We start from the raw sequence: 24,673 nt of genomic DNA on the forward strand, positions 1-24,673 counted from the left end.
TTGAAGCACTTTAACACTGAAACACTGATGGCAGCATGCACTTTCATGGGCTAGAGTTTACAACAAAGCTGGACAACCTTCAGATATTTTATCCTATAACTACCATTAGTTGTAGCCAGCTTAGCCAAGGGTTGATGGGAGATGTAGGCTGGAGAATCACTGATGCCTCCAATGCCAGTGGGGTGGTGCTTCCACTCCACTTTACAATCCAAACTTTTCAGGAGCTATCCATGATGTTGAACCCCATCTCTTCTGAAGGGCTTTGTTACATTACTGTCTACAGTACTATACTCAAGATACCTGGAAGTACTTCCAGTTAAACTCAGTAGGATTTACTTCTGGGTAGAGATGCATAGGATTGTACTTCTGTCCTGCAATGGTGTGTGCACGTGGGAACAAGTCAACACAACATTTTCAGCCTAAACACGCACAGGAGTGCAGTGTTTGGCTTGCTGTTAAGATACTACTGGGTGAAGACTGCATAGCTGACATACAGAGCTTCTTTAATCAATCAACAACTCAATTTGCCCCGCATTCTTAAGCATTAAGCACAATGGCTGAATCCAAAACCAGATAAAAAAGGTGAAGAAGATTGCAGCGTTAGGGAAGAGACAAAAAGAACTGAACAATAAATGAGATCCAGAATCCTTAGAAAAGGATATTAGGGAATATTATCAGACACCCAGAGAGCTTTTCTGGAGATCATCGTGACTGTGCCTCATGCCTATTACGAATTATGTTAATAAACCCCGAGGAGAACAGGGATTGCTGTGCCCACCCCACTCCCCTCTCCCTGCAAAGCTCCTTCCCTCCGACTCACTACGACTTTCTGGATTTTGCCAGCGGTGTGAAACCGCCCTGGACTTGCAAGAAGCGGCGAACTCCTTCGAGCAGACCTAGGACGGAGAGGACGAGGGCAGCCGCCGTAGCTACAGCAACTGTAAACAGTGCTAGAGGCTGCAGCGGCGCCTTGCAAAAGCGGGCGGGGCGCCAGTTGGGCAGCCGCGGAGGGCCCTGAGTTACTTCGCCCCGGGAAAGGGGCGTGCGCCTCCTCGCGCGGCGCGGCGCGCCTGGACCTGGGGCTTTCCGAGGGTGCTCAGGCAAGGCGCCCGGGGCTCCCTCGACCGCTCTCGGCCTCACGAGAGGAGTGCAGAAGAGAGGAAGGGAGACTGAAGGCTGCACTCCTTTGCAGCTGGGCCATCCTCACTCTCTCGTTCCCACCCTCCGAGGTCCAGCGTCCAGCTGGGGCCACGTGGCTCTGGGCACAGCCGAGGGGGGTGCAAAGGGAGACGTGTGGCGGCCGCCTTTAGGGCCCGTCAGGTCGAAGGTTTAGCGCTGAGCGGGCAGCCCAGCCCGGCCGCAAGGGAGCGCTGTTGCCGGGAGGGATCCGGGTTGCCCAGGGCTGAAGGGAAAAAAGGCGCGGTCGCCTTGGAGCGTGAATTGAGCCCGTGACTCCACAACCACCCAAATTAGTCTCCCCATTGAACTGCGGGTGGGACACACTTTGAAAAGGTGGATAACATACTGCCCGCTACCGAGTACCCGGAATGCTCGCCGAAAAGTTGCGAAAGGGCAAGGCATCTGCATTAAGTAGCTTCAAAAGGCAGCCTCAAGTTATCAGAGAATTAAGGCATCGTGGTCTTTTTGTAGGGTCGCAAAAGAATGGCGTGTACGCTCTTCTGAACTCCCACTTGGCACAGACGCTTCCCTTGCAGGATTTATAGTATGAAGCAAAATCATGCTCATTTCCATAAATACTCTGTAGGCTCCTAATAATATTCACGGCTTGCGTTTCCGGTATATTTTACTGGTTTCACAACAAACTTCCTGAGCCAGTTTCGCTAGGCTGTTCTTGCAGAGGAGGCGGGGAGCGCGCCGGGTATTTTGAGTTAAATCCCAGTGATCCGTGAAACCTGCGGTGCGTGCGGGGCCCCTGCTAGGGAGTATCCCAGCTCAGAACCTAATGCCAACAAGGAGGACGGAGGTGTTACAAATTCTCTGAACAACCTGCTCACCCAAATTATCTCCTACATTTTCTCAGTGGGTGATAGGCGTAAAAAGAGCAGTGCTCAACCAGTCCAAGGGTCTATCTGGTCTAGTGTTTTGCTTCCCTAGTGGCCAACCAAATGCCTATAAGGTATAAGCAGGACATGAAGAGAGGAACACCTTTCTCCTTATGTTCCCAGCAGCTGGGATTTGCTGACATACTGTCTTTGGTACTGGAGGTGGTGAACAGCAACCATGGTTATAATCCTCAGATAGCTGTATCAATTAAAGTTACTGACGTTGTTGGCTGTATCTTTCTATCTTGTTGAAGTTACGTGCCATCATTTAAGTTATGTTTGTGTTCCACCTTTTTTCCTTTCAAGCAACTCAAGGCAGCTTACATAATTCTCCTCCTCCTTTCAGACTTAACCTCACAACAACAATCCTGTGATGCAGGTTGGAGAGAGAGCAAGTGCCTGGCCCAGTCACCCAATGAGCTTCGTGGCCAAGTGCAGCCTCTCCTGGATCCAACACTCTAACCACCACACACCACTATGAATGAAAGATCTCCAAAATGCCCTATACATGACAGCCATGCTCAGCTCTTGTAAATTCCGGGCTGTGGCATCCTTTATGGAGTCATTTCATCTCATATTTGATCTTCCTTCTATTCTTCTACCTGCAACTTTCCCTAGCATGATTGTTTTCTCCAGGGGGTTTTGCCTTCTCATGGCATCCCCACAGTATGACAGCCTCAGTTTTGCCATTTTCACTTCTAGGGAAAGCTCAGGCTTTATTTGACCTAGGACACACCTGTGGTACTGAAATCCATAATATGTGATTTGTAAACAAATACCATTTTGCTGGTCCAGAATCTTCCCACTCTTTAGCTTCATGGGAAGACCCCAGGTTCTTGCATTATGAGTATTTTTTCCCCTATCCACTTTCTCCACACCAAGCACAATTCCATACTTCTATCAAATCACCCTTTCCTCAGCTTTCTTCTAAGCTAACCCCCACCCACCAATGTTGCTACCTGCTCTGCTCCAATTGATCATTTTTCATTGCATGCTTCTGCAATACAAGCTATACTTGTACACCAGAAACAAAGACTGGTCAAGGCATTGTACATACATCCCTTTTCAGATCTGAGAGAAAAGATGGCAAGATCAAACCACAGGAAGTTGTCATTGCCTACAGTGTATGAAACAACTCAAAAATGCAGCATCTGCAAAAACGTGAATAGGAGTATTAGGCTGTCTTGCTGTTGTTGCCCCTGGTGGTGCAACTAGGCATAGAGGTTAGCACCAAAATTGGCTACAAATGGGGAACTAAATGAGCACTCAGAGAGCAGTAGGTGATGAGGGCCACAGAAATAAACTCCATTTTCTTCCTCTGTTCATGGTGATGTTATGATTTAAGTGAATTTTAAATGCAAAACTACATATGCTCAGAATATTATTACTATTTTAATCTGTTTTGGCAATATGGTTGTTCTAATGTATTAGGAATGTTAGTTGCAAGACAAGGAAATGTTCAGGGAGTCTTATAAGCTGCATGCATCACAACTGAAGTAATGCACATGTAAGGCATTACTTCTGCATAACATAATTACAGCTTGAGTCTACAATTACTGAGTTGAACTAGGTAAATGGGGAGGAATCAATATCTTACTTTTCTGAAGACTAGTACTAAAGACTCAAATGTGCTAAACTGTCTGGTCAACTCTTAAAAGCCAGAGGATTAGCTTGCAAAGTGGGAGATCTTGCCCCCACCTTTAACTTTGTTTCCACCTTTACTAGTGCTTTTCCATCAACAGGCAGACAATCTGACCATAGCAACTGTGCACAAATTAACCCACATGCCCCTTCACTATGCCAGTTTCCATGTAGGTTACCAACTTCATTTCAAGAGCCCCTTTAACTGCTGAAACATACAAGGAAATTGGCCAGGTAAGATTTCTCCTATTGTAGAGCTACAAATGTACACATGTGCACTTACAAAAGTGCAACGCAGTAATTAGTAAAATAAACACAACTGCAGAATTTCCTGTGACCAAAAAGAAGAAAAGGGGGAAAAGAGGGTTGATGAACAGTAACAGTCACTCCTCCAAGTGCTGCATGGGCTTTGGTGGAGGGCCGGTTCCTGGCAGCAGCATCAGGGTTTCTGTCACTCTTGCCAGGCAGCTTATCGACTCCCACAACCCATGATAAAAATTGCTCTTCAGCATCTTAATTATAGATCAACCCATTGTGGGTTAAATAACTCCTAGAATAAGCCATGAGTTGTCAGGGAGGCTTGTTAGCAAAAAATAAGCCAGCCCACAAAAAAGAGTCCACAATCCATTATGATTAGTTACCCATGACAGTTTCCCCTGCCATGCAAACCCAAACTGTGGCTCCCTCCTCTCAGATTTGCCAAGCTTAAAAAGATTCTATTCCAATAAACATAACTGAGAATGTTAGTTCAATAAATAGTGTAAGAAGAGGAGCTTTTCTTTCATTCAGACTGATTGCTTCAGAATTATGTGCCTGGAGTACTCAAAGAGGAAGAGATTTGTGGATGTTCCAATAATACATTTTAAGTATAAGTTTACACTCAAACACTTGGGTTAAGAACTAACCATGCCCCTTGAGCCTTTAACTATTTAAAGAGGACTACTGAAATTCAGCCTGATATAAGATCCAAGCATGCTGCAAGTAGTGAGACTTTGCTTAGTTCTATGCATATTTTTCTGGGAATAAAAATATATTGAAAACAGTATTACTCATTTTTTAATAAACTTGCCTAGGATTGCAACAGAAATCAGTTTTCAGAATCTCAGCGCTTTTTAATACGTCAAGGGCTTTTATAACTGCTTTTCATTTTTAAAAAAGTCAGAGCTTACCTTGGTACCTCATTCTAAAATGTGTCAGGGGTCCCCAACCCCTGGGCTGCGGACCGGTACTGGTCCATGGTCTGTTAGGAACCAGGTGTCACTGCAGGAGGTGAGAGGCAGGCAGGAGAGTGAGCGACGGACGCTTCATCTGAATTTGCAGCCACTCCCCAGAACTAGCATTACCGCTGGGGAGCAGTTGCAAACACCAATTATCATTAGGGCCTTTTGGGTCTTGGGCCTCAAAAGGAGGGAGCGGCGGTGGTGGCAGAGCCAAGCAGTAAGTGGCGCAGAGAAGCTGGGAAGGGCGCGTGCAAGTGGCGAGGGAACCGGGAAGCAGGTGAGGGGTAGGCTGCAGGTTAGGGGGAGGCAGAGCGCGAGGAGGCTGAGCAGGCCCGGCTTGCAGTGACAAAGTGCGAAGGGGCGGGGAGAACCGCTGGAAGGCCACTGCAAGGTCCTTTTGGGTCTTGGGCCTTTAGCATTATGGTGAGTCGCAGAATTGTTTCATTATATATTACAATGTAATAATATTAGAAATAAAGTGCACAATAAATGTAATGTGCTTGAATCATCCCAAAACCATCCCCTCATCAGTCCATGGAAAACTTGTTTTCCATGAAACTGGACCGTGGTGACAAAAGGTTGGGGACTGGTGATATACTTCTTACTTCAAATAAGTGGGGAAGCAATCTGAGTACTGGTTAAATTAAACAGAAATTACGTATTTCATGTACTTGCATTTATTATATTTATACTCTACCTTTTTCCTGGAAGGAGCCCAAGTTGACTTACATTATCCTCCTCTACCACCTTATATCTCAACTTTCCTGCGTAGAACTCAAGAAAATGTGCACAGGTTTCATAGACAGTCTGCCATAAATTGACTGCAGACCAAATCTGGTTTCCTTCAGCAAGGCTACATCATTGTGTGCTTTCATTAAGACCATGCCTTAATCTTAGATGCCCGTGGCAAAGAGAAACAGTTTTCCTTAGCAATAATAAAGAACAAATGATTATAACCAAATTTAGGCCATGCCGCCTTTTCCAATGTTTATTATTGGAGTGCCAAATAATTTTATTCACATGTTTAAAATCCTGGCCAAGAGTTTCTATGCACCCCTTCACACTGCTCTGTTTCTGTACTGATGCTCAAACCACTGACATCCTATGCCCACTGAAAAAAAAAAATCTCAGACCAGAAGAAAATAAGTGGATCTGTAGGCAATGGGCTGAATTAATATTTGCTTGATTTGTCTTAGTGTATGCATGTATATCTTGACCCTTGCAGCTGTAGAAAAACTCAGACAGAAAACATTGTAGCACAGGCTGTTAATCAAAAGCCAATCTAGCTACAAAAGAATGAAGCACCTATGCTGGAAAAGTAATCAAGAAGTTTAAACTTCCATTGATATCCAGCCATTTTCAAATTGATTGGTTTTCAGATTGAGTGTACATCTGACTTATGAAAGCAATGTAAAACTAAAGGAAAAGTTCTTAAAGAATTTGTGAATGCTACTCAGCCATCAAACTAATACACAGTGTAACAACAAAGGTGCTTACTAGAATAGGGCATACAGATGCATAGCTGGTCAAGTTTCATTAATATTGCTAATAAGCTCCAATCTTTTCTGGTGTCTCGAATTTCACAATCAACTGAAATCAGCAGCAAATGCCACGCTATCTTTCTTCCTGTGGGGAAATATGCCCTGCCTCTTTTACAGAGGCTGCAGTTTCACTTTATCTTAATGCTGTTCCTGATTTGGCTACATCTTCTATGGATCTCAGTGCTGATATATTCTCAGGTTGCTCCTGTTGATGACTACCAGAGTTTCCAATGTCCTCTAAGAAAGAAACACCATCTTCTTTTCTGGGCAGAGGAGAAGACATTTTGTCTGTCTCTCTTGCACTACATGAAGTTTCACTTTTAAAGGATGGTTGCAATGGTGTCAAATCAATTGCACGTTCAAATCGCTCTTCGTCGCTGCCATTGTAGTCATCCAAGAAAGCCACTCCATCTTCCTTTCTGTGTGGAAGGTGCTCAGCCTGTTTCCCAGATCCAGAAGTAGTTCCATTTGATATGGTTTCTTTTTGCACTGATGTCAAATCAATTGCACCTTCAAATTGCTCTTCGTCGCTGCCATTGTAGTCATCCAAGAAAGCCACTCCATCTTCCTTTCTGTGTGGAAGGTGCTCAGCCTGTTTCACAGATCCAGAAGTAGTTCCATTTGATATGGTTTCTTTTTGCACTGATGTCAAATCAATTGTACTTTCAAATCGCTCTTCTTCGCTGCCATTGTAGTCATCTAAGAAAGCCACTCCATCTTCTTTTCTGTGTGGAAGGTGCTTGGCCTGTTTCACAAATTCAGAAGTAGTTCCATCCAATATGTTTTGGTTTTGCATTGATGTCAGATCAGTTGTACTTTCAAATCGCTCTTCTTCGCTGCCATTGTAGTCATCTAAGAAAGCCACTCCATCTTCTTTTCTGTGCAGAAGCTGTTCTGCCTGTTTCATAAATTCAGTAATTTCATTTTTAAGGAGTGTTTCACTTGATACATTTAAATCTTGCACTAATCCTAAACCAGCTGTACTGTCAAATTGCTCTTCTTCACTGCCATCATAGTCTTCTAAGAAAGCCACCACATCTTCCTTTTTGTGAGGATAGAGTTCTGCCTGACTGGTAGATTCTGTTTCACTCTGAAAGAATGCAGTCTCTGATACAGTGAGATCTTGCATTGGTCGCACATCAGCTACACTTCCCTCTTGCTCATACAGATCAAAGTCAGATGCTTCAGCAGTTACTGACAGTATTGATTCAGGTTTTTTCTGGGGAGTTAAAGCTCTATGCTCTGAAGTTGCACTTTTAAAAGATGTTGCCTCTGATTTCAATATACTTTTAAAGGATTTCATACTAAATCTTTTTGAATATTCTGATACACTTGCTTCAGATTTTGAGTATGAGGAACTAAGGCTCTGCAAGAAAATAAATGAAATCATTGTAGGGACAGCATAGCATTACGAATCTGATCACTACATAATAAAATACAAAATTAGATCTATGTATGCCTGATTTTCAAAGAATATTTAATGTGTCTTAGTCTTCTTAACTAAGGCTCATCTAACTCATAACTAATTATTAATTTTTGTAATACTTGTAGTAAAAGTGCTTTTGTAGTACTTAATTTATTTATTTAATTTATTTATTTAAACATTTCTATGCCGCCCCCATCGCAACAAAGCCTCAGGGCGGCTCACAACAAAAACATACAAAAGCATATAAAAATTATACAATAAAAATATTAAAACCTGGTGCATCTCAGCTTAAATTTTTTTTAAAAAACCTACATAATAAATTAACAATTAAAATAAGTTTTAAATAAAAAGGTCTTAGCCTGGCGCCAAAAAACAAATAACGACGGTGCCAGGCAGACCTCTCTGGTAGTGGTAGAAAGGACCAAAGTGGCATTGAGATTAACCCAGAACTACAATAATCTACCTATTATTTCTATGTGGTAAATTCACAAAATACTAGTGTAGGACAAAATATAAAAGAATGCTATTTACCCCTAATGAAGGAGTTGGCGATTGCCAAGGAACTATAGTGTTTGTTATTTCACATACAGAAGCATTAAGGTAGTTTTTCTTTGATTGTACTGCTTCCTTTTTCAGCCATGGAATAAAAGCAAGTATATTAGCTGCTGCAATATTGCAAACCCCAGTTACTATAAAGCCAATGGTGTAACTGCCATACATGTCATACATTGCACCTGAAAGAGAGAAAATTGTTTACATTGTATACTTTTCATCTCAAAGAATAGTTTTATTTCACATTTTCCTGTATTACGCATGCAACGCAGGAAACAAATTTGCTAAGCAATGCAAGGTGGGTCATCATGTGAACAGAACAGAAAGGGCTGGTGGGGGGGAGGGGTTGTGCTAACAATGCTAAGTTACAGCTTCAAATAAATGCATGTTGGCTGGCTTACCTGCAAAGGGCGGACCAAAACAACTGATTGCATTGACAGCCATCATAAATCCCCATGCTACGGGCATCTTCTCTGCCCCCATCAAATCAAAAGTAAGGACAGGTAAGAGAACATAATTTCCTGCATCAAAAAATCCTAAAAGAGAACAAATTGCTACTAGAGAGGCAAAGGTTGTACAGTGAGGAATAATAAAGTATACCACACCTGAAAAACAAAAGAAAGCAAAAACTGATTGCAGAATACATGATTATATGAACAAAGCAAACTTATCGATTCATTAAAACATACGAGAAGTGATTATTACATGAAATCAGATCTGCTCACACAAGTCTGTTTCTCAAACAGCACCAGCCTTTCCTCAATCATGTATCAAACTGTTGTTTAACATTGGGAGTTTCCTAAGATGTTTGTAATATGGTACATACATGTCCTCTTCAGAAGGAAGAAATATCTAAATTCCACAGGGCTTAGCATGCCATCAACAGGTGAAGTCAGGTGTACTTTGACAGTATGTGGGCAGGAGGGAGGGTTAAATCTGTGCAGGTGCTCCTCAGCCATAATGAGCTATGACTTGCCATGTAGTGTTTTTAGGGGCTTCCCTCCTAAATCTAGTGAAAAAACTTGTGTTTTAGTTATTACAGCTTTGAGTGGGTATGGGTTAGAAAACTGAAAAAACCATAAGGTGCTAAGGATCAAAGTAACTCCATATAATGCTATTTAAATATATCCATTACTTATTATAACCAAAGGTAGGTGCTTAGATGAGAACCTGTTGCTTGTGCTTCTTGTAAGAGCAAATCTTAATCCCATTTTAAAAATATCACTACAAATGGCATAAAGGGTCAAAAGTATCTCACAAGTTTACAAAAACCTGCATAAAGCTTAAATTTAAAAACATTTTTTCTTTGCCTGGAACCTTCCTTGTAACCCAGCAAAACTGTGTCTTTTATCTTATAGAGCCATTACTGATCACGTTCAGCAAAACTTACTAATTTGGCTTCAACTGTGAGGCTCTTCTGTAATGGTTTGGTACCACAGAAGAATACTACAACTGATGAAGAATTAGTGGTGTTCAGAGTACGGTGTCCAATAAGGCAGCATATGCCATTTAGACCTGCAAAGTGTGGCATAAAATTCTGGCTGTTTTGCTATTCCAAACAACATAGAATTGTTATGCTGATGACATAAGACACAGGGGTGGGATAGCAGTGGGAAATACAGGCCAGAGGTTGATAAATCCATACCACATTTGCAGGCTTCCAAGGAACAATCATAATTGTGTGCTTTCTCACCAAGATTCCATTCACCAAGGACTCAGGTTACTCAAAATGAAAATGAAAAAACAAAATAGAAGTTTCCACACACTTTCTTGCCTAAAGGTCCAGACATGTGAACATCAGCATTTTCAAAATGATCTGACACTTATTATATACCAAAGCAATTCCGAACATTTCTATACTGCCTTATACAAGAAGGTTCTCTCAGCAGCTCATGGTAAATGCATAAACAAATGGTAGCCAATTGTGCTACCATCCAAATATAGTGGATATTGCCTGTTTATCCCCTGCTTGAAAGCCACCAGATCCGGATACTTCTGATGCCTTGTTGGGTTAAAGCCAGCAGGTGTGAGAAATCTGTGCATCACCCATTCACTGATCTTTGCTTGTTTCACTAGACAGCTTGTAAAATGGGGATGCTTCAGAAGGGAAGGGAGAGAGGCTGGAGGAATGCTTCTTTTTTACTTCTCTGAGGTTCATTCTGAGAGGCTGCCAGCATGGTTCTCCCTGTGCTGACTCCAAGTGGGGAGGGAGGAGAATCTCCAACTCCCCCCTTCAGAGGATGGAGCAACATCTCGGAGCTCAGTGGGGGAAATACAAGCTATTCTATGATCCCTGGAATGCTCATTCAGGGGCCACTGGTTGCTCTCCAAATGTCTGCATGGTTTGTTAACTGGTTGGTGAAGCCTGTATTTTGGAAGTCAGAGGCCTAGGCTCATCTCCATAGGACAATGCCTTTAATTGCACTGATATCTGCAAGAAGTGTTTCTGTAACAATGACTGGCATCTTAAAGCTTTTAGTAGAACATATTGTGATTCAACAAAGAGACAGTAATTGCCAGAGACAATGGCTTATGCTGAATACTTACCAACAGATAATATGGATGCCTGGTTAAGATAAAGTCGGTCAATTCTTTCAATGTCACATATCTTTCCAAAAAGAAGACAACTAAACATGCTGCTTACACCAATTCCTACCATAATGTACGATGCATCATCCAATGAAATGCCCAAGTCACCTGCAAGTTTGATCTGTAACACAGATGTCATTCATGTTATTTTTACTTAGTGCTATTTTTAACAGACTGATCTAATACATTTTTCAGATATTAAGTGCTAATTACACTATACTATCAAGTTCATTAAGTGCTTCAGCACTTCCTTATGAGTCACATAGGGTTTTAATGCATATTGCCAAGAGCCAGCAAAACTTAAATTTATACAATGAACTGAGAATTTGCCAAAATCATGGATAGCAACTCCAATCTTTATCTCTTCATGCCATGTTGTCTGCTTGCTCTGTCAGTTTCCTCCACTTTTTATTAACAATTAAATTGTATAAAACTGAAGCAACAGCACCCCTTCCATAAATAAATGTCAAAGGGATGTCACAATGATTGCATCTGCCTGGATGTTCATTATGAAACTGTTCATTAATTATCCTTAACCTTTTTACTGAATAATGCAGCAGCTAATTATAGCCTCTGAAAGACGTGTAGTACCTTTCACATACTTTTATTAGGTAAGTTTGAATCTAATTGCAATATTTGTATTACATAGATTCAGTATTGCACTGTTCCCAGGGCAGATTTCAAGCCAACAAAGTATTGCCTAGTTTGACCAACAACCCACCATGGTTTGTTATCATTGGTAGGTTGTCATGTCATATGAATACAACCTGGGCTACCCAGAGTGGGCTGTTTTTTTCCAAACAACATACTCCGTGAGACCATGGTAAAGAGACCACACGTTCTTTCCTCTTTCTGCCCCTCACTTTCCTCCCTTCAAGAAGCAACAGTGAGGCAGTAAGGTTTTTTGGGGAAAGCTCAGAGGAAATACTTTCCCTTTCTACCTCAGAAAACTGCAGAGGAAAGGGAGAGACAATTTAATGCAAGCAAACCGTTTCATGGAAGTACTTCCCAGATCACATAGAAGTCTTAGAACTGATGAGGTGTGGTAGTTCACAGAAACTAGGTAGCTACAACAGCCATGCTCCTACTCAGGGAAAGAGGAACTTGCTCATGCATACATCCCATGGGGAAACTTCACCTAGTGCAGGATGCCTCTTATATTTGTTCCTTTCTAGAGTATTAAAGATAATCAAAATGCATAAGTAATTCTTACCATGTGCACAAAAGGGATGAAAAATCCAAATTTTGCCAGTCCAAGAGAACAGACCCATATCTCAAAGATGCGATCCTTCCACAAACTTAAATCAACAATAAAGCCTCTTAGTGGGGATGTTTTAAACTTTTCAACTACACTTGGATGAGCTCTATCTTTAAAATATAAAGTTGAAATAAAACAATTATTGCTTCTGTAAATTCTTTGGATAATGCCAATGAACTCCTACTATCAGAAAGCAATAAATATGGCAAATTTTGAGACCTAGTCACACAAGCCTCCAAGAACACAGCAAGTGCATCAAACTGCAATTTTGACTGATAATTTGGGATGGGTGGCTGATTTCAAAGACACACATAGAATGCCTTGACTCACAGAAACCTCTTTTCTAACAAATGAATACAAGAAGGTCCCTGAAGCAGGACAGATGCCTGTGTGGCAGAGGCAGTCCTGCTCTGTTATGTAGAGTCTCTTACACACTTGATGCCTAGGTCAAATAAGGACCTTGCATCCCTAGGAAGAAAAATGTTTCACCATCAAACACGGAGGGCATGTTGTTCAGACACATTCTTGGCACAGATTCACAAATTGGAACAGTTTTAGAGAAAGGTGGCACTCGAGGAGTTGTAGTTGCTATTTGCAAAGTTGCATCTGACCCATCGCGACTCCATGGACAACATTCCTCCAGGCCAGGGGTCTCAAATTCGCAGCCCGCGGGCCAATTGCCGGGACGGGAGGGGCATGGGGGAGGGGCCCTGCGGCCTTCAAAACGCCGGCGGTGCCCAGGCCAGCCTCCAGATGAGCGGCCCACCACCACCATGGTGGTGGAATGCTTGATGCGGCCCAGCCTCACCCAAACTCTACTTCCAGCGGCCCCCAAGTAAGTTGAGTTTGAGACCCCTGCTCCAGGCCTTCCTGTCCTCCACCATCCCCTGGAGTCCACTGAAGCTCACGCCGACTGCTTCAGTGACTCCATCCAGCCACCTCATCCTCTGCCGTCCCCTTCTTCTTTTGCCATCTATTGTTCCCAGCATTAGACTCTTCTCCAGGGAGCCCTTCCTTCTCATTAGGTGGCCAAAGTATTTGAGTTTCATCTTCAGCATCTGGCCTTCTAAAGAGCAGTCAGGGTTGATCTCCTCTAGGACTGACTGGTTTGATCTCCTTGTAGGGGTTACCAAAAACCTATCCTGGAATATATTATTATGCAGGTGTCTGGGAAACTAGAAAAAAGAATGAACAAGCCAACCATACTGTTGTGCTCTGACCACAAGTTACAGCTGCTGCATGAACTGAGAGGAGAGGGGAGCATGCAAGCAACTGCCTCCTGAAGCATGTGGTTCTGGCAGAGTTCTGGCGTTTCAAGTCCTTCTTCCCTGGCAAGGCTAGTTAAATGTACCCTGTCTCCAGATGTTGTTATGATGCTGATTCCCTCCCATTACGCATTGCTGGTTACTGCTTGAAGGGAATGGAGTGAGCTGAACTAGGTATTACAAGGGGCTTGGGAAGCATAACTTGACATCTGGACAGCCTTTTCAGCAGCATCCTGTTTTCTCTGTAGTTTAACAACATAAAAAGAGCTGTGCTGGATCAGACTAAAGACCCATCAAGTCCAGCATTCTGCAATTCTGCAATTTTGAATTCCATTCCAAAAGGACATTATGCACTTTTGCGGTTTCCTGAGTCCCTAGAGACTTGGGACAAATTGCAAAAAATTGTTCCCTATCTGAACTAAAGGGGAGGGGAAGAAAAAATGAAGGTCTTGCTGTGAAATGAGTATAAATCTCCTAAAACAAAACTTTCACACCCACTGTGTGAACTTTTGGTGTGAAAACAAAGATCCCTTTACAGAAAAGTTGTTATCTTTTTTCTCCCCACAACCCTTTAGTTCATATCAAGGAACAAATTTTGCATTTTGTCCCAAGTTTCTAGGGAAACAGGAAAGTACAAAACTGTACTTTTAAAAGTATTTGAAGTACTTTTTTTACAAAGGGAAAATGAATTTAGCAGCTAGATGTAAAAATTCTTGGTCCCTTTAAGAAGGCATCTTGAGACTGAGCTGAGAAATTCAGAGCTCTGCCCCAGGCCCCAACCACCCTATTCCCATCTAAACATTGGTCAGAAAATATCCCTGTGGGACCTCAGCATTTATGCTCCTCAGCTGGTAGAGTTTACCATTTATACCTACTCTCTGTTCTTTCACCAGCTGCCAATCCATATGACAACTTCTCTTATGGCTGCTAAATTTGCTCAAGAAACTTTGCTGGAAAACATTGTCTCTTGAAAGTCCAAGTAAATTGATTTCCACAAATAAATGTTTATTTCTACCCTTAGGCAACAGTTGGCTGTGCATCCTATGATTCTGCTTTAACTTTACTTATAAAATATTAACATGAAAATGACAAAGGGGCCTTTGAAACCTGTTAGCAAAGTGTGATGATCCAATACAGGGAAGACAATATTTAACAGACGTATAAGCTTTTCTTGTTAGGAGTTGGTCAAGAGGTTGTGCATAAACACACACACACACACACACACACACACACACACACGTTTCAGGATTACTGAGAAAGGGAAGAGTTGGTAGCCCAATGTCCTTAATGTAATTTCTTCTCTGTGATCTCTCTTCTAAGATTGGAGATCAGCAAAGAGGAATGACAATGCTGGCACTGGGGCAAATCCAGGGAAGCATGCTCAACTATCAGAAAATACAGTGGTGCCTCAGCTCACAAACGCCTCAGTTCACGACCAAATCGGGTCATGAACAGAAATGTAAGAAAAATTTTTACTCGGGTCGCGAACTCTGCATTGGGTGACAATCGCGATCACACCGGTCTTGCCTCCCCCCGAGCACACCCGCAATCGCGCCCATCTCCCCCCTCCCCCGAGCGCACCCGTGATTGCGCCGGTCTATGGCTGTGATCGCGGTCGCACTCGTGCAGGGAAGATGGGTGTGATCGAGGTCGTGCTGGGGAGGGGGGGGAAGATGGTCGCGATCTTTGTTGTTCTTTATCACTTTACTTCAAATTTTTGTGATTAAAAATATAGTTAAAGAACAGATTAACCTTATTTACATTGAACCTTATGGGGAAATTTGACCTGGCTCACAACCAATTTGGGTCACGACCAGAGTCCTGGAACGGATTAAGTTCGTGAGCCAAGGTACCGCTGTATTTGCATGCTACATGCTGGCCACACGCTGGGTGTATTTCTTGCATCCCTGACTTAAAGGAACATGAGCCATCTAGTACTCTATTGAGAAGAATAATGTGTCTGCAATGGGTATATAATAAAGGTAGGAAGGAACCTGACCAAACACCAAGTACATACGTTTTTGAAGAGGTCTGTATGCAAATCCAGCAAAAATACATATTGTTAGAATTCCACTATAGATACGTAGACTAACTCTCCACCCAAACATTTGAATTAGGATATGGTGAAGCTTATTCTGCACAAAAGTCCCTGCAGCTCCTCCAGCCATCACAACTCCAGTTGCAAATGAGCGCTTTGTAGTAAAGTAAAGGCTTACCATTATTAGGCCTACAAAGAACAGAGAGTCATTGAAATGTGTTTCATTTTAGAGAAATCAAGTCTAGTACATTCTTATCACTTTGGTTTTCGTTAACACAACGAAGAGGCCTGTGAAAGGAGAGCCTGCACGCACAAACTTTTTCAGGCTCTTGACCCAGTCCAAAAGGAAGGTACTGGGTGAAGGAAACGAGATGGTGGAAATCCGAAATTTGTTCTTGAGGCCCTCTGCAACGCAAGCCTGTATGCCATGGCCATTTATGAGCAGACTTGGATCCTAAGCACACTAAACGAATCCTGTGCAGGATCTCAAGACTGTCAGGCTGAGCTTCACTGGGCACACCAGGGTGCTGGACCAACCCTTCGTGTCCCTTTTAATGCCACTCCAAAAAGGCATGAAACCCCCTGAAGAATTCTTCACTGCAACACAAACTGCTTTATTCATACGGGCAAGTCCAGATAATCTCATAGTATGAATGGAAAGGATCTCACCCAGAATGTTTACACTTGGAATGATAATTCCTGAATATATTTACTTAACTGGTTTCTGCACTGGCTGAAAGCCCAGGAGTGATGAACTGATAAAAAAAGAAAACTATCCTTGCCCTTCTGCTATACAAGTGGAGCTGCAATTGACTTCCTTTTTCACATTATTAGGCATATTGTGCTTGGTAGTTTTACAGACCCTGTTATATTCTGCCAACACCAGTGGGTGTGCCACAGCCGGCTAAGCTGGGAAATAGATACAATGGAACTAAGCAACCATATCTATCTATGTTTGAACACATTATCTAAGGACTGTTTCTGCCCTGACCTCTAAATTATTTATTTGGGTTCTGGCTTTGTTTTGGGGTCAACTATGTTTTAGATGTTTTTAACTCAATAAAAACTAAAAACTTTGCTAAAATGCTAGTTAAACATTATTAGTGTACGATAATAAATTGTGCCCAGGGGTCAGATGTTAAGTAACTTAGGGTATTCTTCCAATATTGCATACATAAAAGAACACCTCATTTTCAATTTCCAGATCTTCATTAATTTAAAATATCTGGTATTTCAATTCAAAATGATTTCAAAATATAATCAAAAATTGCTATGGGGGAATAATTAGCATAACTGTCATTCTGAATATGCAGCATATCAATTTACTCATACCTGCAATGTCTAAAGCTTAAAAATAAATACAGGAGTACCTGTCCCCAGAAAGTCTCGCTTTCATTTATAAGTTTGCATTCAGTGTTTTTTATGGCATAGGGCACAATCCACTGCCTTTGATTGTGGACCCCTTGGAGCCTCTTCTAGAAAAAGACTATCTAGTCAGTCTTCTCCACCATGATAATCCTTGAAAAGGATGCAACTTTCTATTAAAGAAGGTAGATTTTGTTTTCTGGATCTTACTTTATAGCATCCTCCTTATTTACTGATATGTACTGAATTCTGGTCTTTCCTGTTTAAATCAGATTGCCCATCTTGGTGACTTTTGGAAACTTCTTGAGGATATGTCTTGTCTATATGGATGGCACTGGGTCCTATGCATTTTAGAATGGACAGTTAGAGATGCCTGATCTAGATCATAATGAATAAGGGTATTTTTATGTCAGATCAACATATAGGTGGAAATGATAAGTTTGCCATTCTCTGTTTTGCAGGCCAAATAAAATTAGCCAGCCATGGCTATATGACTATAACCTGCAATCGCAACATTTGTTAACATCTAGATCTGGCCCTGCTGAGTACAGCTTGTGACTGCCATGCTATGGGAAGTGTTTATTAAGAAGACAATCAGGAAAACTGACTGGCAACCCATGCCTTTAAATACTACTGGTGCATAAATATGAGAAAAGGGCTTAAACAGGAACAATATAAGCACCTTTATCAGAAGCATCTGTAATCTCAGATTGCATCCCATTCAGCAAAAACGTTTCATGTCTATTGGGCACTGCAATATCTTTAATAAGGGTTTGTTTAAGTCAGCAACCACTGCAGGCCAGAGCTCTGGTAAATATCTATACAGGGATATTTATATACAAAGTTATAAGTCAACAAACAGAATGGTACTCTATTCAGTGTGTGCCTATTGTTATGTTACACAGCCTATGAAGAACATTTACATGACCTATTTCCTAGTGACTTTGTTCCTTCACTAGCTGGCCCACAACAAAATTCTGAACTTTTCAGACTAGTGAACAAATGCAGCTGTTTAAGTTAAATGAATTACTTGAATGATTTTAAAAAAATGTGTTACCTGGTGTGCTAGCCAGGCTGGATCCTACACCAACTATGATTCCATGGGTGAAAAACAGTACACGTAAATCGTAGGTATAGGATGAACAGACTAGACCAAACATGACAACTAGAGCACCAATGATTGCCACTTTTATGGCTCCATATTTCACCAGAAGTTTTCCAGAAATAGGACCAAAAATCATAATGAAAGCATAGCTGACAGATCCAATCCAGGCTAAAAAAAGACAAACAGTTATAATTTAATGCAGGAAATATTTACATAATAATAAAATCAAGTCAAGGGGCACTCTTAACCAAATTTAGCCAGAAAAAAAGCCAGCTGGATGGAATATGCTGGAATGTGTACGATTTTTTACCCCTCTTTAAACTTGGATATAATTGTGCCTTTAATCTGCATATATTTTACCTGACTAAATTATCGAAATTTTAAAGATCTATGAAAAAGTATGGACATATACAAACTAAACATGTCATAAAGAGCTGCAATGGAATACATTAGCTCACTGTACTATTAATAAAGCCTTGATACTAATACAGAAAAGTCATACTTCAGTTCTAATTAACACACCATGGTAACCTACCTATCTGTGAGTTGCTTGAGTCAAACGTCTCAAGGAGGGGCAGCATATAAACGCCAAAGGCATTGTGGAAGCCAGAGACAAGCAGGGAATGAACAGCAGCTGCTAACACTACAACCCAACCCCAGCCTCCATCTGGGGGAGGATATAAAAAAGACGTATCCTTCCTGATCTCATCCAAAGTGCGAATTCTCCTCAATCTGCGTTTTGTCAACATCATCACAGAACGGATTTTATAGAAAGAAAACATGATTGGCATCTGAGACCTGTGGAAAAAATTGAACAGCTTCAGCTGTTGGGCAGCATAGAAATTTAATAAATTATTGTTAGTCTATAAAATAGAAAGGACTTGGCATGCCTGTTCTATCACCTAAGGTTTTCCGCACTGACACACACATTAAGATACTGTAAGAAAAGCTTGACTGATTACATACACAGGAAGTGTTCCAAAACATTTTGCATAGGCAATTTCCTAAAGTGTATCAATGGAATTATCTTAATAGCAATGTGCAAATAACTCTATTGATTTTAACAGAAAATTAAACATAGTGCTTTGGGTACACAGCAATAAGTTGATCTAAGATTTTTTTATATTCCTTCTGCTTCATTGGTATAACATTTGATTTTCTGTTATGTGCCAGCAAGTCGCCTCTGACTTATAGTGTTACTGTGAATGCCCTCCAGAACATCCTGTCCTTGACAGCCCTGCTCAGCTCTTATAAATTCATGGCTGTGGTTTCCTTTATAGAACCAAGTTTCCTCATGTTTGGTTTCCTCTTCTTTCACCTTTGCCTTTCCTTAGCATGATTGTCTTCTTCACTGAGTCTTGCCTTCTCATGATGTGCCTGTTGTATGACAGCTTCTGTTTAATCATTTTTGCTTCCAGGGAAAAGTCTGGTTTGATTTGAGCTAGAACCTACTTGTTTCGTCTTTCAGCTCTCTTTCAGTACCATTTTTCAAATGCATCAGTTTTCTTCCTGTCAGCTTTCTTCACTGTTCAGCTTTCATACCCATACATAGTGAATAACATTTTGTTAGCTAGCAGCAATTCAGTGGAACTTGCTTCTAAGGAAGTATGTATAGGATTGGGTTTTGAATCACTATACTCTTATCTAACCACATCTTAGGTTATCTAATCATATCCTGTCTAATAGTGCACTCCCTTTGAAGTATGACCCACCAAATTTAGTGAGACTTTCTCCCAGGTAAATGCGTATAAAATTGCTACCTGTAAGTATTAATTTTCCTCAAACCCAAATCATGAGAGCATGAACTATAAATCTGCTCCCTATCAGAAGAATAAATAATAAATTATTTTCTTTAGCTATCCTTTAGCATGTTTTTTCTTCACAAGTTACTCTTTCAAGAAATAATATATGTACAGATATGTTGTCTCATTATGTTCAGTTACACACAAGTTGTTAGGTACAAATACAGTCCCAGTACATCAAACCACTTGACTGACACAACTTATATGAAAAAAAACCCCTTTATCCTTTGACTTTACAAACAATAGTGTTAAATGGAAAAAAAAATAAAAAGCCAATGGGACATGGTAATTCAGCTATTGGACTGGGGCTTGGGAGACCCAGCCTCTAGTCTCTGCTTGACTATGAAGCTTACTGGATGACTTCTGGCCAGTTACTGTCTTGGTGCTATGCCTACAGAGCCTGCAGAAATGCATTACCCCCAAGGGATTCACACAAGTTGCTCTATATGCATGTACCATCATTTCTCCTAAAGGGAAACTCAGTGCTAGTTAACCATTAAGAATGGCTGCATTTTCAACATTTCTTGCTATGTTCTTATCCAAAGTTATGATAGGCTGTCAACCTCCATCATCCCTTTTTCCAGGCTCAGCACCTTAACAGGAAGAGGGTTGCCTTGCTCCCTGAAATCCCTCATCTCCAGCATTCAATTCTCCTTTAGGCTTCCCCAGGTGCTATCCTAGTTACTCCCAAGATTATTTTTCATTCTATAACACAACAGTTACACATACACACACCTAGAGAAGGAACACCAGACCAAAAGTTCTTGACTGGTTAAATACTTTTCATGAATACTGGCAAGCAGATCATAATCTTAAAGGGGACATCACACCACAGCTTTGAGACCTGGACTCAATGGCTTTACCAAGTACCCTTTTAGATGGTCATATGTATTACTTCTGTTGGGGTAGTGATGGGTTGGGCATGACCTTGTGACTAAACAGCAAATTACTTCTGCTGTGAATCACAGGGTTATCATTTTCTCTTCTCTGCTTTACAACTGCTTCTATGTTCTTGATTTGTGGCACACAAAGAAAAACGTTTGCCAAGCCTCCTGAAGTAAGACAAGGGAAATACTTTGTGCATGCCCAGAATTCACATTTTGAGTTGACTTAAGTCATGGCACCATCCCAGCTACAGGAAAGTGCTGACCTGTTTGGACTGCCCCCGCACCTGCCTCTCTTTAAGAGCTCCTTCAGGGCCTGCCCTCCCGAGCCTGAGGAGACCTGAAGTTTGGCCCCAATGGCCGGCCCTCCTTGCACCACAGACCCTGCCCAGCCGCAACTCCTCCTCCCTCCGTGTCCCTATTTACGCTCTCCCCTCCTTCCTTCTCCAAAGCCATTCTTGCAAAAAAATCTAAGCAGGAGAGAAGACCACGCCTCACTTTTCAAAAAGGCAGGGGAAGGTCGGCTTATGACGCATCCAGCTTTTCCCCGCCTACACTCAAGGCCACCGTTAGAATCCCGACTACAAAGTAGGGCTCAGGCCGCGCCCCCATTCCAAAGCGGGGGCGGGGGCGGGGGCAGGGGCAGTAGGAACGCGGCTTGCGCCTATAGAAGCGGCTGGCTGGCCTCTGGTTTGTGCAGTGAGTGGGATAGGCGGTTTAAAGTTGTGTGGCACGTTTCGTGTCACAGCACGTGTTGGCTTGAGGCTCAGCAGGTCGGAACGCGGCCTAGGAGAGCATGGCACGCGTCTGTCCTCACTGCGGCGCGCAGGTCTTGGGGTGGGAGTAATTGGGTGAGCATGACCTCGGTTGCCATTCAAGGTGCGTTTTGTAAACAGCCACCGAGAAAAAATAACGCGCTGATGGGAAGGCGGTGCAGCACTTTCAAACATAATCGATGCTATTTAATTCATTGTTAGTTTTTAAATCTGCATGCCATGATTGATTTCCCCACACGCAGACTTTTTAGGGAAATGCATGTTTTGTCTGCGGTAACGGAGGCTCTGACACTGATGAAAAAACATACAGTGGGGAGAGAATAATTAAATTAACCCTTCCTGGTGCGTGTACTAGTTGCCGCCGCCACGCGGATCCAGTGTTCCTTCCCAGCTCTTTTCCTTGGGCAAGGGACAGAAATGGAGATGCTGCGGGAGTAAACGCCTCTTGCGGGAGAATTCGATCACGAAAGCAGCTTAGCGTCCTCTTCCCCCGGTGCAACTGCTGATAACTTCGCAGTTCCCCACGCGCACATTTCCTTTAAACCTGACAAGCGGCTGCAACACTTGAACCTTTAAAGAAAAGAGTGGCCAAACTGTAGGTAAATAAAAAGGTTCCTACGTACAGGTCGATGCTTTAGGCTGCACCCGACAGAGGGGAATATGCGAATGGGGCGGCATAGAAGTTCCCTGAATGAATGAATACGACAACAACAACACTAAACGACGTTGTGGAATTGCTTTAATTACCCTCCTTCAAGCTAATGCCTCCTAGATGTTTTGGGCTACAACTCCCAGAATCTGTGACCATTAGCCATGCTGGCTGGGTGGACTGGATATCAGATTGGGGAACAGCGCTGAAATTTAAGCCACTCATTCCCACCTCCAGCCTGTGATATGGTGTTCTGTATGAAAGGTTTGCCATGGGCTGTTATTTCTTTGCTTTTTACAGCTTTCAGTCTGCAGTATGAGACTACATTAGTGGACTTAATTACAGTTACAGAGTTGTAAGTTACTGACTTTCAGCCCCACCTTACACTATGAAGATTTTAAAAATGCATCTGCAGAGCTATTTTTTAAAATTGTGTAGAGCCTTTGTAAACTCACAAAATAACACCTGTGGTTCAACAATGATTTTTAAAGCTATTTATTTCTACCTTGATGAACTTCTGCCGAATCAGAGCTATATTGAATCTTCCTTTGTTTCATATAGGCAGCTATCCCTTTTACCCTGCCCATGTGTGTTTTGAGACAGGGTTTGTTCTTGTGTGCAGCTGAACACATTTGTACAGCTGGAAAAAATGAAGTGGAAACGGAGTGTGTGTGTGTAGTACAGAACAGACTTTGATAAAGAACCAGGTTGATACTTAAAAGAAATAGAAAAATAAGATTGAGAAATAGAACCTTACAAAGATAAAAGTTTCCTTTCAACCTTCATAACCTGAATCATATGTTATTGGAGCCAACCACTTGACTAGTCAAACGTATTTATTAATGCATGCACATTTCTACAGTATATGTAGGTATACAACAGTGACACATAGCAGTACAAAATGCAAAGACAACATAATTGAAAGAACTATCCTGAATCTCAAAATAGTGTCAGTTCAGTAGTTAACATAAATGTTCAACCTCTAGAACATTATGTAGGTTTAGCCTTGAATAACCAAAGTAGAACATACAAATAAAATAAGAGAACAAAAAGATTGCAGACTGTATTGTTCCCCTGGCCCCAGTATACAGCAAAACTCCTATGGATGATGCTTCACCAGCAGGATCCATTGGGATGAAGCAGCTGTTCCTCTCCAGGTGGCTCTGGGCTTGCTTACTTTCTCACTTGTTTTGCTGTCTAGCCATTTTACTTGGGCAAGGTGGATCTCTCCCTCTCTGACACTATGTGAGACTGTCTTCAAGGTCACTCTGACCACCCCAGTGGCTTAACTGGTGGAAGAAGGCAAATAAAATCTTTAGAAGGTTGCTTATATCCCCACTTCCATGCAAATCTGCTTCATTTCTCCAGTTGGAGTTCCATCTCTATTAACCTGTCACCCTGATCCAACAAGAAACTGAATGTTACACTAAGCATATTAAGATTCGTACAAAGAAAACATAAACCAATAACATTAATCTTGGTCTATTTCTAATTCTTGAAATTTCTAACTAAATTTCTCCTAATTTCTCAACTTGAAAATGTCTGGAAACTCCAGTTGGTACAAAATAAGGCAGTCCTATAACCTAAGGGGCAGCATCACTTCCATTAGTCTTATGATTTAAAACAGTCAAATTCTTTTTTCTGCAAGTCCTATTTTATGTAAAACCAGGGCATATTATTAAGTTATCCATAAAATATGTATATATGTGCAGGTATCTATATAGATCTCTAAATATTTATCGATTTACATCCTGCCTTTTTCCTACAAAGGGCTCAAGGCAGCTTACATCATTCTCCTCCTCCATCTTATCCCCACAACAACAACCCTGTGAGGCAGGTTGGGCTGAGAGTCTGTGACTGGCCCAAAGTCACCCAGCTGGCTCCATGGCTGAGCGGGAACTAGAACCCAGATCGTCTAAGTCCCAGTCCCATGCTCTTAACCACTACACCACACTGGCTCTCAAATATTATTACATACTTTGTGTAATTCTATGAAGTTAGTATTGGATGCCCCACTAAAATAGCTGCATTATACATTGTGGGACAATTGTTTTAATTTGTAGATTAGCTATTTAATTGAAATCAATGATGTAGGGCATTTCCACACTGGGGTTGGATCCTAAGTTCCCATGGATGGAAATGGGGGAGGCCATTTTCAGGTATTCCACCTCCAAATCTCTAGAACTCTGGAGGATTGAGGGCCCACTGGAACAACATAAGTGGCTTTGAGGAAACTGGCAAAAATCTCTGCTTGTCTCTTGCCTCTTCACCCTTGGATGGGAGAAAGAGGTTAGGAACCAAGCCTAGGTATTTACGCTGGAATTCCCATTTTTCTTTAACTCAGCTTTACATGATGTCAGAATCAGGTCATTGTTCTATGCTTTCCCAAAGCTTTTCTTCATTCACTTTAAACTTAAAAGATCCAGCTTTTTGGAAGGGATAGAACAGTCGCTCAGTCTCCATGGATACATGTCACGGTGACACTGCTCTGACATGTCA

The sequence above is a fragment of the Varanus komodoensis genome, unplaced genomic scaffold (genome assembly GCF_004798865.1).
Source record: "Varanus komodoensis strain SLA01 unplaced genomic scaffold, ASM479886v1 scaffold1, whole genome shotgun sequence".
NCBI lineage: Eukaryota > Metazoa > Chordata > Lepidosauria > Squamata > Varanidae > Varanus > Varanus komodoensis.